Here is a 17,779-nt window from a genome sequence, read left to right on the forward strand (position 1 = left end):
CTTGCCACCTCTTCTTAATATCTTCTGTTTCTGTTAGGTCCATACCACTTCTGTCCTTTATAGAGCCCATCTTTGCATGAAATGTTCCCTTGGTATCTCTAATTTTCTTGAGATCTCTAGTCTTTCCCATTCTGTTGTTTTCCTCTATTTCTTTGCATTGATCACTGAGGAAGGCTTTATCTCTCCTTGCTATTCTTTGGAACTCTGCATTCAGATGCTTATATCTTTCCTTTTTTCCTTTGCTCTTCGCTTCTCTTCTTTTCATAGCTATTTGTAAGGCCTCCCCAGACAGCCATTTTGCTCTTTTGCATTTCTTTTCCATGGGGATGGTCTTGATCCCTGTCTCCTGTACAATGTCACGAATCTCCATCCATAGTTCATCAGACACTCTATCAGATCTAGGCCCTTAAATCTACTTCTCACTTCCACTGTATAATCATAAGGGATTTGATTTAGGTCATACCAGAATGGTCTAGTGGTTTTCCCTACTTTCTTCAATTTAAGTCTGAATTTGGCAATAAGGAGTTCATGATCTGAGCCACAGTCAGCTCCTGGTCTTGTTTTTGCTGGCTGTATAGAGCTTCTCCATCTTTGGCTGCAAAGAATATAATCAATCTGATTTCGGTGTTGACTATCTGGTGATGTCCATGTGCAGAGTCTTCTCTTGTGTTGTTGGAAGAGGGTGTTTGCTATGACCAGTGCATTCTCTTGGAAAAACTCTATTAGCCTTTGCCCTGCTTCATTCCGTACTCCAAGGCCAAATTTGCCTGTCACTCTAGGTGTTTCTTGACTTCATACTTTTGCATTCCAGTCCCCTATAATGAAAAGGATATCTTTTGGGGGTGTTAGTTCTAAAAGGTCTTGAAACTCCAATACTTTGGCCACTTCAAATGAAGAGTTGACTCATTGGAAAAGACTCTGATGCTGGGAGGGATTGGGGGCAGGAGGAGAAGGGGATGACAGAGGATGAGATGGATGGATGGCATCACTGACTCGATGGACGTGAGTGTGAGTGAACTCCGGGAGTTGGTGATGGACAGGGAGGCCTGGCGTGCTGCAGTTCATGGGGTCGCAAAGAGTCAGACACGACTGAGCAACTGAACTGAACTGAACTATGCTGATTTACATCTAGAACTCTCCATCAGTAGAAGGACATTGGTCTTAGAATCAGATAGAGTGTGATGTCATCCCAGTTTCATCACACTGTAGCCATGGGCATGTTAATTAAACACTGGTCTTTGGTTAAAGAGAGATATAACATTGGATATGTTATATGTTATCTGATACGACATAACTATACCTCCACTCAGGTTTCTAATAAGCACCTTACACTTAACATGTTAAAACCAGCACTCCTGATTTTTTCACCTCAATCCTGTTTCTCTTATGGTGGTGATATAGTCACTAAATCGTGCCAACTCTTGCAATGCCATGGACAGTAGCCTGCTAGGCTCCTCTGTCCGGGATTCTCCAGGCAAGACTACTGCAGTGGGTTTTCCATTTCCTTCTCCTGGCAATCTTCCCAACTCAGGAATCAAACCTGGGTCTCCTGTGCTGCAGGCAGATTCTTTACCAACTGAGCTATAAGCCTACCCTATTTCAAATGTGGAAGTTTCTCAGTCCAAAATCCTTGGAGCCACCTCTTTTCTCTTTCTCTCATACCATTTATGATGCAAATCCTTCAATAGATTGTGGCTCAACCTTCAATAGATACCCAGAATCAGACTGACTTCATCACATCCAATGCTACATCTCTGGTACCAACCACTACTGTTTCTTTTCTGGATTATTCCAACAGCCCCAGAACTGGCCTCAAACTTTAGGCCCCTCAGATTAGCCTCAACACAGTAGCCAGACTGGTCTCTTAAAATTATATTGATCATGTCACTTCTCTGCTCAGAATTCTTCAGTGATTCCCCATCTCAATCAGTTAGTTCAGTCACTCAGTTGTGCCTGACTCTTTGCGACCTCATGGACTGCAGCACGCCAGGCCTCCCTGTCCATCACCAACTCCCAGAGTCTACTCAAACTCATGTTCATTGAGTCGGTGATGCCATCCAACCATCTCATCCTCTGTCATCCCCTTCTCCTCCTGCCTTCAATCATTCCCAGCATCAGGGTCTTTTCAACTGAGTCAGCTCTTCACATAAGGTGGCCAAAGTATTGGAGTTTCACCTTCAACATCAGTCCTTCCAATGAATACTCAGGACTGATCTCCTTTAGGATGGGCTAGTTGGATCTCCTTGCAGTCCAAGGGACTCTCAAGAGTCCTCTCCAATACCACAGTTCAAAAGCATCAATTCTTCTGTGCTCAGCTTTCTTTATGGTCCAACTCTCACATCTATACATGACTGCTGGAAAAATCATAGCTTTGACTAGATGGACCTTTATTGGCTAAGTCATGTCTCTGTTTTTTAATATGCTGTCTAAGTTGGCCATAGGTTTTCTTCCAAGGAGCAAGCATCTTTTACTTTCATGGCTGCAGTCACCATTTGCAGTGATTTTGAAGCCCCAAAAATAAAGTCTGCCACTGTTTCCACTGTTTCCCCATCTATTTCCCATGAAATGATGGGACCAGATGCCATGATCTTCGTTTTCTGAATGTTGAGCTTTGAGCCAACTTTTTCACTCTCCACTTTCACTTTCATCAAGAGGCTCATCAAGAGGTTCTTTTTCACTTTCTGCCATAAGGGTGGTGTCATCTCCGTATCTGAGGTTATTGCTATTTCTTCCAGCAATCTTGATTCCAGCTTGTGCTTCATCCAGCCCAGAATTTCGCATGATGTACTCTGCATATAAGTTAAATAAGCAAGGTGACAATACACAGCCTTGACATATTCCTTTCCCTGTTTGGAACCCATCTGTTGTTCCATATCCAGTTCTAACTGTTGCTTCCTAACCTGCATACAGATTTCTCAAGAGGCAGGTCAGGTGGTCTGGTATTCCCATCTCCTTCAGAATTTTCCAGAGTTTGTTGTGATCCACACAGTCAAAGGCTTTGGCATAGTCAATAAAGCAGAAGTAGATTTTTTTCTGGAACTCTCTTTCTTTTTTGATGATCCAACGGATGTTGGCAATTTGATCTCTGGTTCCTCTGCTTTTTCTAAATACAGTTTGAATGTCTGGAAGTTCACAGTTCACATACTATTGAAGGCTGGCTTGGAGAATTTTGAGCTTTACTAGTGTGTGAGATGAGTGCAATTGTGTGGTGGTTTGAGCATTCTTTGGCATTGCCTTTCTTTGGGATTGGAATGAAGACTGACCTTTTCCAGTCCTGTGCCCACTACTGAGTTTTCCAAATTTGCTGGCATATTGACTGCAGCACTTTCACAGCATCATCTTTTAGGATTTGAAATAGCTCAACCAGAATTCCATCACCTTCACTAGCTTTGTTCATAATGATGCTTCCTAAGGTCCACTTGACTTTGCACTCCAGGATGTCTGGCTCTAGGTGAGTGATCATACCATCATGATTATCTGGGTCATGAAAATCTTTTTTTTTTTCCTTTGGGGTAGTTTACTTTTTTATTTTATTTTTTTAATTTTAACTGGAGGCTAATTGCTTTACAATATTGTAGTGGTTTTTGCCATACATTCACATGAATCAGCCATGGGTGTACATGTGTTCCCCATTCTGACCCTCCCTCCCACCTCCCTCCCCATCCCATCTCTCAGGGTCATCCCAGTGCACCAGCCCTGAGCACCGTGCCTCATGCATCAAACCTGGACTGGCGATCTATTTCACATATGATAATATACATGTTTCAATGCTACTCTCTCAAATCATCCCATCCTCGCCTTCTCCCAGAGAGTCCAACAGTCTGTTCTTTACATCTGTGTCTATTTTGCTGTCCCACATATAGGGTCATCGTTACCATCTTTCTAAATTCCATATATAGGCATTAATATACTGTATTGGTGTTTTTCTTTCTGACTTACTTCACTGTGTATAATAGGCTCCAGTTTCATCCACCTCATTAGAACTGATTCAAATGCATTCTTTTTAATAGGTGAGTAATATTCCACCTCATGCGAAGAGTTGACTCATTGGAAAAGACTCTGATGTTCGGAGGGATTGGGGGCAGGAGGAGAAGGGGACGACAGAGGATGAGATGGCTGGATGGCATCACTGACTCGATGGACCTGAGTCTGGGTGAACTCCAGGAGTTGGTGATGGACAGGGAGGCCTGGCGTGCTGCGATTCATGGGGTCGCAAAGAGTCGGACACGACTGAGCGACTGAACTGAACTGAACTGAATATTGCATTGTATATATGTACCAGAGCTTTCCTATCCATTCATCTGCTAGGACATCTAGGTTGCTTCCGTGCCCTGGCTACTGTAAACAGTGCTGTGATGAACATTAGGGTACATGTGTCTCTTTCAATTCTGGTTTCCTCCATGTGTATGCCCAGCAGTGGGATTGCTGGGTCGTATGGCAGTTCTATTCCCAGCTTTTTAAGGAATCTCCACACTGTTCTCCATAGCGGCTGTACTAGTTTGCATTCCCACCAATGATGGAAGAGGGTTCCTTTTTCTCCGCACCCTCTCCAGCATTTATTGTTTGTAGACTTTTGGATAGCAGCCATTCTGACTGGCATGAGATGGTACCTCACTGTGGTTTTTATTTGCATTTCTCTGATAATAAGTAATGTTGAGCATCTTTTCGTGTGTTTGTTAGCCATTTGTATGTCTTCTTTGGAGAAATGTTTGTTAGTTCTTTGGCCTATTTTTTGACTGGGTTGCTTATTTTTCTGGAATTGAGCTGCAGGAGCTGCTTGTATATTTTTGAGATTAATTCTTTGTCAGTTGATGAAGATCATTTTTGTATACTTCCGTGTATTCTTGCCACCTCTTCTTAATATCTTAAGGTTAGGTACATACCATCGGCAGACAAATGGATAGGAAAGCTGTGGTACATATATACAATGGAATATTACTCAGCTATTAAAAAGAATGCTTCTGTTAGGTACATACCATTTCTGTCCTTTATTGAGCCCATCTTTGCATGAAATGTTCCCTTGGTCTCTCTAATTTTCTTGAAGAGATCTCTAGTCTTTCCCATCCTATTGTTTTCCTCTATTTCTTTGCACTGATCACTGAAGAAGGTTTTCTTATCTCTATTTGCTATTATTTGGAACTCTGCATTCAAATGGGTATATCTTTCCTTTTCTCCTTTGCCTTTCACTTCTCTTCTTTTCTCAGCTATTTATAAGGCCTCCTCAGACAACCATTTTGTCTTTTTGCATTTCTTTTTCTTGGGGATGGTCTTGATTCCTGCCTCCTGTACAATGTCACAAACCTCCATCCATAGTTCTTCAGGCACTCTGTCTATCAGATCTAATCCCTTGAATCTATTTCTGTACACTCCTACTGTATAATAGTTAGGGATTTGATTTAGGTCGTACCTGAATGGTCTAGTAGTTTTCCCTACTTTCTTCAATTTAAGTCTGAATTTGGCAATAAGGAGTTCATGATTTGAGCCACAGTCAGCTCCCAGTCTTGTTTTTGCTGACTGTATACAGCTTCTCCATCTTTGGCTGCAAAGAATATAATCAATCTGATTTCAGTATTGACCATCTGGTGATGCCCATGTGTAGAGTCGTCTCTTGTGTTGTTGGAAGAGGGTGTTTGCAATGACCAGTGTGTTCTCTTGGCAAAACTCTATTAGCCTTTGCCCTGCTTCATTCCATATTCTCAATCAGAGTCAAACCCAAAGTCCTTCTTCAGTGGCTTACAAGGTCTCTGGGCTACTATCTCTGAGACTTCATCTTCCCTGTTTCTCCACCATTCACTCAGCTCCAGCCATACCAGCCTCCTTACCATTCCTTGAACTTGTCAAGCACACACCAGTCCCAGAGCACCTGCTGTTCTCTCTGCCTGGAACTCTCCTCTCCCTGATATCTACATGATTCACTCTCTTCCCCTCTTCACATCTCTGCAAAACTACCCACCTTAGTCATGGACCTCCCCTCCCCAATTATGTGACATGGCAACACCCTGACGCCCACATTCTCAAGTATGCAAACTCTGCTTTATACTGTTTCACAGTGCCTATCTTTCTCCAATGTATTACATACTTTTTTGTTTCCTCTGGTCTGTGTCCCCCACCCCTCATACATAAGCTTCAAGAGGCCAAGAAACTTTTATTTGGTCTCCTCTGTATGCTCAGAACTAGAACAGAACATGGCATTAGTTTCTCCTCAATTTGTTAAAAGAATATAAAAGTGCTCTGAAAATTATAAAGCTGTAAATACATGTGATGGGGCATTATTCTTATTTATATGGGTAAACCATAAGAGAGCCTTTTTTAAAAATCCCCAGTTCATTTTTCTCCTCAACTCTGCTACATATAAGGAGATTCTTTCTCTGCAACCTGCAGACTAGATACTGTCACACTTCAGGTGACACCCAGCGGTGTGACTCAAAACACTTAACCACCTGCTCCCCAGGAACCCAGCAGAATGGATACAATGACCCACTGTCACCACCAAAACCCATTAACAATTCCTGGGAAATAAAAATGGAATCTGACCGTATCGGCTGGAACCACCATCTTCCAGTAATTTGTCAAAATTACCAACACAAAGGGAAACAGGAGGGACACCCACTATGTGTTCTCCAGGACTTTTAGAAAACATGGAGTTGTTCCTTTGCCCACATACAAGTGAATATACAAGAAAGGTGATATTGTAGACATCAAGGGACTGGGTACGTACAAAAAGGAACGTCCCACAAATGTTACCATGGCAAAACTAGGAGAGTCTACAATGTTACCCAGCATGCTTTGGCATCACTGTAAACAAACAAGGGCAAGATTCTTGCCAAGAGAATGAACGTGCCTATGGAGCATATTGAGTGCTCTTAAGAGCTGAGATAGCTTCCTAAAACGTGCAAAGGAAAATGATCAGAAAAAGAAGGACGCCAAAGAGAAAGGGGCTTGGGTTCAGCTTAAGTGCCAGCCTGCTCCACCCTGAGAAGCGCACTTCGTGAGAGTCAGTGAAAAGGAGCCTCAACTGTTGGAGCCCGTTCCCTGTGAACTCATGACCTGACCGGTATAAAGAAAATAAAGACTTGGACTATACAAATGTTTTTGGAAAAAAATGGAATCTGGTAATAAAAGAGTCTAACCTTTTTTTCTCCTTTGTGGTTAGTCTCTTTTTCACACGCTCACAGGCTGACGCATGTAGAGGCCTTGCCCTCGGGCCTTCAGACCAGTATTCCCAGAACCAAACAGCTGTGCCAACGCCTCAGCTCCAGGGCCGTGCGCAGAAGCCCTGCACACAGCATTCAATCCAAGATGGCGGTGGCGGGCCGCGTGCAGAGGGGCTGCGCTGGTGTTGCAGTCTACCACACCCCTGCGCCTGTCCCAGGAGAAATCAGCCCACTCCCCACTGACAAGAATTCCATAAAGACACTTCCCTGGTGGACCAGTGATTAAAATTCTGTGCTTTCACTGCAGGGGGAACAGGTTCCGGGAACTAAGATCCCGAATTCCCTGTAGTTCAGAAAAAAAGAAAAACCAATAAAGCAGTCTGTAAGGGAGAGCATGTACTCTACAACATGAGCTCACACCTCTCTGTTCCTTAATCACATTACAGCTTTCCTTTGCTTCTGAACCAAATTCAGTCTCCTTCTATGGCACAAGCGACACTGGGCAGAAGGGTCCTTGCTGGGGGTTAACTTGGGATTGGTCAATAACAATCAAAATAATATCAGCTGAAACTACCACCATACCAGAGGCACATCGGCCTGGAGAAACTTATGATCAATGACAGTTCTACTGCACTATTATCTTTAGAAACTTGTAGAAAAATAAGCGTTGCATTGGGAATAAAAAAAAAAAACCTGGGTTCCCTGCCACTCCCTTCGGTTCAGGGTTCTCAGCCTCAGCACTGCTGACATCCTGTGCCTATAAAACTTTGATGTGAGGGGTTGTCCTGTGCTTGGTAATACTTGACAGCATCCCTCATCTCTACCATCAGAAGCATTTTCTCTCGGTTGTGACAACCAGAAATGTCTCCAGACATTGCTAGATGTCTCCTGAGCATTGAGGACTACTACTCCACCTCCTGGCTATGGAAACCAATAAATTAGTAAGACTCTTTGGGGGTTAATTTCCTTGTTTGTAAAAGAGGCCCAGTAATACCTATCACACAGGATGGCTTTAACAACTAAAAGAAATCATGCATACAAGTACTCAGCAAATCTTACCATATTACTATTTTTGTACCTATTTATTCCTACTCCCAATAAATAATAAGTTATTTATCTTGCTCTAATAAATGTCTTTCCTTATGTAGGCTACAATGATGAGCATCCTGCCTTTCTACAGCCATAAAGTTGAGCTTTTCAGTGCCTTATCAGGTCACACCTGCAACACACAAATTATCTCCAAATCCATTCCCTAGTTGCTTTCTCCTCTTAAAGAGCATGCCCTTTAAAGAGTGCATTAAGAGACTGTCTGCTCACCCATGGTTAATTTTACGGGTTGTTTATCTACAGTAGGATTTACTTGAGCCTATCTTGGCAAATGTAATGAAGCCTGGGTGTGCTTTCATGGGGGACTGTGAGGTGAGGTTAGTGAGAGCAGAGCAAAGTCTTAGGCTAGTTGCGGAAATGTCATTTCAGAATCACTTAAATTGGAAAAGTTCTAGACAGTTCTAAAAGAAGAGCTCCAGTAAACAAACCCATCACAACAAATAAGACAGAAAACCCACATCCGCTCTTTGGAGGCAGAGAACAGTGCGGCATTCGATGTGGATTCTATCTTGAAAACTATTAATAACCCAGTCTGCCAATTTTTCAATCCCCTCAAGGACTAGACAAGTACATTGTGCAGTAGACTATATCCATTGCGATATTAATTCATGTCTCTCTTCGGTGAAAAGATTTAAATGGATGGTAGGACTCTAGGAGGGATGGATAGAATTACCATCATTTTACAAATGAAAAAAGAGGTTTGGTAGCCTGTGCAAGGTCACACAGACAATAATTGATGGAGTCAAGATTTGAACTCAAGTCAGCTACCTTTGGATCCCAGCTCCTTTCATTAAACTGCACTGAAATAATTCAGCATTCTTGGAGTGCATTACCACGGTGAGCGATAGTGGGAAATGTAAGTGGGTTTTAACAGCATCAACACATTTACAAAAGGAAAAGCCAAAAAAACCTGAGAAAAGTACGTTGAGTTAATGACAGGAAATACTATTAGCCCCTCCCTAGAGCAAGTGTTGATGAAGGAACACCAGCGAGAGCGTATGCATCTGAACGTTCAGGGAGATCATACACTCTCTTAGAGGATTTTTAAGCTACAAACCCTAACCTGCCAGGTGGGATGTGTGCTATGAAAACTACCTCCTCCGACAGATGTACATCCAATGCAGCAGAGGATCCACCCAATGAGAGCAGATTCTGGCCCCAGAGACCCCTACCGTACAAACCCCTCCTTAGTTGGCTGATCATGGAGCAGACTAGGGATGTGTGAACCTCAGAAGAGTTTGTGATGACTACTTACTACTAGAATAGAAATTTTTCAGTATTTTAATGACTTGTCCAGTCATTCAACCCTGCTCCACACTTCTTAGACATGTGGCCTTACGTGAATTATTTAATCCTTCCAAGCCTTCATTTATTTGTAAAACAATGACGTTAACAATGCTTACCACCCAAAATTGCTATAAGGATTAAATGAGATGCAAACAAAGTGCTATGCACTGTTCTTGACATATATTAGATGCACAACAACTATTAGTGCTCATTATTATTAAAGGAGAAACCTTGAAATGTCCAATGTATCAATTAATTTTGGTAAAAAATGAACTTGAGTCTCACATATTATATGTGACAATTCCTAAGGTCAGACACCATGGCATAGTCTACACTCTCATTGAATCACACAGTCCAACCCTGGTAACTGAGTCAACTTGATCCCCTTTTGGCTCTATTCCAGGCACTGGTACTAATTTTGTCTCCAAATAAGACAAATAGGATGGGCTGTCTGTGAACAGGGTGTCTTATGGAGTCAGTCATGATTCATTCTGTTTCTACCAGCGGCTGAGTCCCCCATTTGGCTTCTCAAGTTTTCAATTGCAAAGATCAACCTTCTCAGTAGCTAAACACAGAATCTTATGTGTCAGCCCTCAATGGCTAGGTTTCCTGTCCCTCGGTGCTGGTCACCAGCTCCCTAGCTGCTGATCCCTGGCTTTACCAGTGCTCACTGCCAATCTGATCAGAACCCAGCTTTTTCAAAGCTGAGTCTCAGGCAAATCGCATCCTCAGTAGATCCTGGATTAAAAGGCTTAGGAATCCCACATATTCTTCCCTTGGACTTAGCTCCCCACGGTGGATTTTCTAAACCTCTCTATGTGAAAACCCTGGATATGCTGCTATCTGTGGTCCCTGTCATTTTTTGACCTAGACTCCAGGTAGTAAAGCAGGGTGGTTTATGAGCATAGCGTTGAAGTTACCCAAAGGAGAGTTCGAACCCCAGGTCTGCCACTTACTAAGGTTTTGAGTAATTTTTTATTCTTTTTGAACCAAATTATAAAATGGAGATAAAAATACATACTTCTGAGAGTTGCTCTAAGAGGGGTAGGTTAAACTTGGTTCCATAGCTGGCACAGATAAGCATTCCACAGTCTTATTTTTGATGGAAAGCCGCACTCCCCCTCTACTGCAACTTGATGTCTGATCATTTTCTATTTATTTAAACTAGATCCTTAATAAAACTACCTGGAAATTACTAGAAAGTCTAGGCAGCTGCTCACACCAATACTTCCTGGCCTCTCAATCAAAATTGTCCAAAATCAAATTTGGATATACACTGTTTTTACTGTTTATGATTTCATTCCTTTGTGAGCCTCGAGTGTGCCAATGACTGGGCCATGTGAACAAGAATTTGCCCTCATGGAGGTCACAGCCCGGTGGTCCCCAACCAGATTTTTAAAAATATTTGTTTATTTAGTTGGCTGTACCAGGTCTTAGTTGCAGCGTGTGGGATCTAGTTCCCTGACGAGAGATTGAACCCAGGTCCCCTGCACTGGGAGCGTTGAATCTTAGCTACCGGACCACCAGGGAAGTCCCCCTCACCCAGATTCAAGGGACCGTCTTTCATGGAAATCTCATTAATCCAGGATTATGTCTAGCACAATGCTTGTGAGATAATTCTTCTGTTAGTACTTGTCTACCTACATTTTCCAGTATTTTCAAGAGTATATTACACTTATCATTTAAAAATTCATTAAATTTGAAAAATACTGGCTGGCTTTCCAGGAAGTGCATGAAAGTCCTTTGTCAGCCCACCTTCTGCAGCAGGAAGTCCCGACCTTCCCGTTGCAGTAGCTGTGTCTCTTTTAGGTAAACTCCTGAGTGAACAGTCACTGCTGGCTCTTCATCTGCTGCCCAATATCTATTCTCTTCCTTCCAAAGACTTTGCCATTTTTCTAGGTCTGAACCACCCAGGATTCCAAAATAAATACTGTGTTTAAAATCCAACCCATTTCCTCTGGAAGTTTAGAACAGACACCAATTACTTTATCTGGATTCTTTAAACAAGAAAAAAAACTCCAGTTGCTACAGTCAATCTTTTCGAAAGGCAAAGCAACTTCTCTCTTTGGGAGTTGCTACGTATGATGCCACTCTGTTTTAAAGGGTCTGAGATAAGTCTTCAATTTTTTGAAGTTTAGAGATTAATAATACCTTTGGGGGTAAAAAATGCTGAAAGGTAGGCAGGACTTGTCACAGGAAAAGAAAAGAATCTCTCCTGCTTTGCTGTGATTAGCTGCATAAATTGTAGTGCGAATTCCAAAGCTAAATGAATTAGTATGCATCCCACCCAGAGTTCTTTATTTGTTGAAGTAAAATGCTTACAATCTTTGCTTGGGGGAGAAAAAGAGAGTATGTCATTGAATGAATATGAATTAATCAGTACTTTATGGACAGAACCCATAATTTTAAAGCAGTGAAAAAAGGCAAGGCATTTATCAGGGTTCCACTCAGCAATCTCCCTCTGTCATTGCTAATAAATCTTTTATGAAATGGAGTTTTGCAATCTTTGCAGGAACATTCCCCCTCCCTCCAACCTTTCCTTGGAAGAAAAAAATAAGTTAGCATTCATCTCTAATATTTTCTCTTCCTTTCCCTATTTGAATTTCCTGTACACAGAAAATCTCTGAACCTTTTTGTTTTCAAAGCTTTTCCCCCAAATTTATAAGCTCAAGACCTCTTTCATCAGAAGAAATAATTCATATGAAACTTCTCCCAGGAGATTGGAGGCAAGAAGCTGAGTTTCAGGTGAGAAACACAATATTTTAGTAAGTATAATATCCTGGGCCTGCTAAACAATCAATGTTTATAGACAGAGTGACACAGTCTGTAGACTAAAGGAGTTTGGAGACAGTAATTAAAGGATACAACATTCTGGTTCTAATGCTTTATAATTTTCCTATAACTACTCATAGAAACAAGACTCTGCCGAATTATAAACAGCCTGCCAATAACCTCACGTTGTCCTGATTTAATTAGGATTTTATGCTCCTACTTGAAGGTTAGGTTCATTAGCTGTGAAATACGCCACTGGATGTCTGGATTAAGATTTTAAGAGAACCCTAAATATGGAGTGGCACGTAGCCAGTTTCTAGCCGCTTAAACTGTGCAAAGGGATGTGTGATCATTCTCCCTGAGGTTGGTAACTTTTTATTTTTAGCCACAAATCCACAGGCCATCTCTCTTGGTTAGGGATGGGGCCTGATGGCCGGTCGAAAGCTTAAAAAGGTACATGACTGAGAAACAAGTTGTTAAGAGGCTATAATGAAGGGTTGGCAAGAGGGGGGTAGGATGCCTGTAATGATTTTGCCATTAAGAGTGTGTTCCATTTTACAGCTTGGATTTATTTATAACAACAGGTGGTGGTATTTGTGGGGAATTGCTTGTTTTTTCATTTGAGAAGGGCAGCTCCATACATCTGTTAGAAGGCGAAACAAAACCTTTTCCAAACACCGTTTTCCTCGCTTTCTGCATCACCATTAGGAAGCAAGAATTTGTAGCAAAAGGCCACCCTGCCATTATTTCTTCCTGATGACACTCATTTAGCAGCCATTAAAATGCAAATAGAACTATGATTTTTAGATCACAAAATTAACATTAACGGTTGGATGATTGATTAAAGGTCATGGCAACGGTATAACTTAATTTCTTAGATAATTGTGTTCAGTTTTCTGCAGACTGTTTGGGTTTCTGAATTAATTTGATCTGTTGTTGAACACTGACAGGTGCGGTAATTGGCAGAGCCTCCTTGGGGCTCATTTCTTCCCTTAAACCGCGCGCTCTTGTCTTCCTCGAAGTCCTTGTCTAAAACACAGAAGAGAGGTCCAAGCCAGCCAGCACACAACCAGTGGACTTGTAAGTCTGAGTGAGGTCACTGGAGAGGTTATTACAGACCTGGAAAGAGCCAAATAGAATTCCATTCCATGGTTAACGAGTTTTTCCCCTAAGAACTTCCTGCATTGGGCTCACGGGGGTATAGAATGACCCCTGGCCCTTCCCTGGGGCTCAGGCTAGCCTCTTGAGCACCCGGCTTGAAGGAGCCCATCTCGGACCCATTTTTCTTTAATGGAGGCAATAAGCCATAAAGAGAGGTAATAATAAATCACCAGCTTTTCATGTCACCTCTGTATGTGACAGTTCAGGCAGTGACCCAGTAAGCTGAGACCAGAAGTGGCCAGAGATTTGGTCCAGCTGCTCTGCTTCTCTCAAATGTCAAAACATCAAATATATATGGTGCTTACCTGGTAGGCTAAATGCCTTTGAACTCTGTATTGTAAAGTTAGGAATTCACAGGGAAAGCACTGAGAAAATTTAGTTAAGCTGCTTGATTATTGTTGCTATTATTATTATCTCTTCAAGTACTTTCTTGAAGTACTTTCTTTCTGGGAATTTCATAGGACTTTGTTTTATCATGATGGATTCTATCCTGCAACCTTCTGTCCATCAGCTGCTTGATTCCAGCTCAAATCAAGCAACACCTCTCAATAGCCGAGTTATAGCTGATCTCAATGACGTTATCCTCGAAGTAAACAAATTCACCCTTAGTTCAAAACAACTTCACTTAAATGATAGCAAACCAATACACAATAAGGTCACAACCACATCTCATCAGGATTTAATTCAACATAAGCATTGACTCAACAAGTATACGTTGAGCATCTACTATATGCCAGACTCTATTGCAGGACTGAGGATATTCTAATAAAGAGGACAGATGATTCCTTCAGGATGTAACTCACAGCCTCTGACAAGACACAGGGAAGTGAGGACAAGCGATGACTGACACTTAAAGGTAGGCTGAGCACTAAGAAAAGAAAAAGTCAAAGAGTGGTATTTGAGCTTATAGCAGGCTCTGTATTCCCAGTGCCTTTCGCAGTGGACACTAGGTCCTAAAGGCATATTTGTTGAAATCATCAATCTCTTCACTAATGAATCAACAAGAGGATATAAGGATGTAATTCTGGTAAGTTCTAGAAGAGCCTATGGAAGAAGTGGGACTTGCAGGCCACCACACCGGCTACCATCGGTTCCTCAAACACACCATATTTCCCCTGCCCTGGGGCCTTTGTACATCCACTCTTACTGTGATATACTCCCTTACCTCCTATATGCCTAGTTAATGTTCGCTTATATTTCAGACCTCAGCCCAAAGGACTACAGGAAAGATGTCCCTGACTTCCCCTTCCCTTTCAACCAGGTCAGATCCAGAGCCTGGGTACAGAGGCCCAGCCAGGTGCCCAGGTACAGGCTCCCACAGGCTCCACCATGCCAACCCCCCACCACACACCCCCTGCGTGGCCCCATCACACAATCTGTGCTGATCTGGATGATTATTACATAAATGTCTCCCTCCCTCCCTGGACTCAAAGCTCCCTGGGGGATTAGCAATGTCTGTCTTGCACCATTGTGTCCATGGCAGTCTCTCACTAAATAGCTGTTAAATGCATAGATGAACTTGGGCACATTATGTGTCAGGTCTTTAAAAAAGGCAAGAATCTGAAGAGGCAAAGAAGAAGAGCAAACACAGGGGTGGAAAGAGTACAGAGTACGTCCCACGGGGCTGTGCAGGGTGGATGAAAAGCATTTCACCAGCTGTGCAACTGGGCTCAGACCACACCAAGCAGATGGTTCGAGGCTGGCACTCCCTGCCTGCGTTAACCCTTTTGCTCCTGGGTTGTGGAAGAGTGGGCAGGTCCCATAGGTGATCTGGGGCTGGCCTGTACGGGTGCCCTTCGGGGCAGCAGCTATCCACCAATATTTTAACAAGCCAAAGATTCAATCAGGGCACCGGCTGCCTGAGAGCAATCTCAGAAATAAAGAAGACCCAATGGGGGCCTATTCCTTTGTGGAATATATATATATATATTTGGAAGATAAACTAGATTACGAGAAACCTTAAAATTCAGACATAGGCATTTGATCTTGAGTTCAGCAAACAACATAGGAAGTCACTGTAGATCCCTGAGAAGGAGAGCAAAGATGAAAGGCATACTTTTAGGAAGACTGATTACAAAGTTCAGGTCAGACACTGTGCTAGGTGCTAGAGAACCAAAGATGACACCCAGACATTAGGCTTTGCCAAAACAAAACTCCCCATTGTATAATGCCCAAGGGAGGGTATGAATTTCCCCAGAAGTTAAAGTCTCCATTTTCCATTGCTAGGAGACTGGTTTGGGCTGTTTTCTCTTCTGGTATCTGAGCTCCCTAAGGAAATTCCTTACATCCTTAGTAATGAGTCTGGAAGTGTGAGTCACTCAGTTGTGTCCAACCCTTTGTGACCCCAAGGACTGGAGCCCACCAGGCTCCTCTCTCCATGGAATTCTTCAAGCAGGAATTCTGGAGCAGGTTGCCTTTTCCTTCTCCAGGGAATCTTCCTGATCCAAGGGTCAATCCCAGGTCTCTACCACTGCAGATGGATTCTTTATCATCTGAGCCACCAGGGAAGCCCAGTAATGAGTCTACACTTTGGTAAATGTTTGTTGAATGAATGAAATGAATGGCCTTCTTCAGAATAAAAATATCAAAATTAGCCCGCAAATCTGTGCTACTATGGAAATCCTCTTTCCCCTCCATCCTTCCTTAAACAAGTTTTCCCCAACTAAAACTTGCCTTTCATCAGCTTTGCCAAAACCAAAGACAGCCTAAATCTCCTCCTTCTTTATCTGCAGTCTGCAGAGCCCCATTTCAGGATGTGATTGCCTGCACTCTTCTGAATCCAACCCAGTCCCCCTCTTGGCTAACACTAACTTGGTAAGCAGTATTTTATGAAGTTAACCAGGCTCATTACAGAGAACATATTTCCAAGAGAAGGGATGTTAATTTCTTCCTCATACAAAGACCAAAAGTCAATATCGTAAATCCAGGAAATCTCCCCTAAATGTCTCTCCCGTCATCATTCTTCCCTGCGCGCTGGGTAAATATACCGTTATGACAGGTTAGCTATATTTCTGCTCAGCAATGTAATATTGAGGTGACTGCAAGACAAGTCACGCTGCTGAAGTAAGGAGTATTGGCTGAGCTGTTACTCTTCAAGTTATTTTGTGACATTGGAATTCCATCAAATAGAGTTAAATGTACCTTTAACTTTTAAACAAGCCCCAGTTCTGAGCCTTAACCTGGATGATGACCTACAGATTCTCAACCTGAGTTAGAGGTGGATGAAAAGGAAGCAGTTTTCTAGGGCGTGTTTTCATGTCAATAGATTCATTTACTCAAATGTGTGATAAACACCAACTGCTCACACTTTATGAGAGATACATAAAAACGTGGGGACAGAGGAACCAATTTTGCAGGAATTTACAGTCTAAGTAAGCAAAGAGAGTTTAAACTAAGACTCAGTATTTTAATTTTAATACACACATACACATCAGACCCTAGTAAAAGTTTCTGCACAGAAGTGTGAAATCTCCAAGTAATGTTTTCCCTACCACCTTTTGAGAGTCCCTTAATCTCATACAATATCAGGGAGAGGAACACAGCTTCATTTTAGAAGTAAACAAGAATCTAATTTTAGAAATCCTCCAAGATGTTGACCTTTGTGTAGGGATCTGTCGGCCTAAGACTCAGGGTCTTGGATGGGTTATTATAAATTAAAATCTAATACTCCATCCTTCTATTTGGATCTATAAGGCCCCATTCAATCAGCAACGTCCAGTTTATGTGTGCAATTCAGCTCCATAAGGTAGACTGCAAAATCTGGTGACTTTAACATCTCAAGGGCATGGGCAAAATTAATTAAGGCATTGCCACTAAATATTAGCCCTTCCTGAATCCTTCTTCCTAAGTTTATTTCTAATTATCTCCCATTGAGTCATGTCCCCACTGAGTCAAAATTTTTATTAGATTTTTAGGAACCTATCTCCTGACAGCTTCAAAGGATTTTTATATTTTAGCATAGTTGATTCCTTCTAATATGCTTCCATCTCTTAACTAAACTCTGTCCTGAATTATATTATAAAGCTATAGAGTGGAAAGAATCCTTTGAGGTCACCTACCCCTATTCCATCTGATTACAAACAAGGAAACTGAGGCATAAGGAAGTCTGGTATCTTGAGAAATATGAATAAGTTAATGTTGCAGAAACCTGATGTTACAAAGACCTACTATTAGATCCTATCAAGACCAAGTTAGAAATGGTCCTAGAATAAAGGTTTGCATATTTTGATTTTGAAGATATTCCATCAAAAGGTTATCCTATGCTCCAATCATCCTACATAAAGTCTTCCACATCAACA

The 17,779-nt window shown here is 42.0% G+C and overlaps 1 long non-coding RNA gene across 1 annotated transcript in view; it reads right to left on the minus strand.

The window, feature by feature from the left end:
- The window catches only part of LOC139183002 (uncharacterized), a 435,115-nt gene extending 427,850 nt beyond the window's left edge, over window positions 1-7,265 (minus strand). The window contains exon 1 of the long non-coding RNA XR_011566485.1: window positions 7,131-7,265. This is a non-coding gene — a long non-coding RNA (uncharacterized lncRNA). The remainder of the gene's footprint in view (window positions 1-7,130) is intronic.
- Between the last annotated feature and the right edge of the window lie 10,514 nt (window positions 7,266-17,779).

The sequence above is a fragment of the Bos indicus genome, chromosome 5 (assembly GCF_029378745.1).
Source record: "Bos indicus isolate NIAB-ARS_2022 breed Sahiwal x Tharparkar chromosome 5, NIAB-ARS_B.indTharparkar_mat_pri_1.0, whole genome shotgun sequence".
In the NCBI taxonomy this organism is placed as follows: Eukaryota; Metazoa; Chordata; class Mammalia; order Artiodactyla; family Bovidae; genus Bos; species Bos indicus.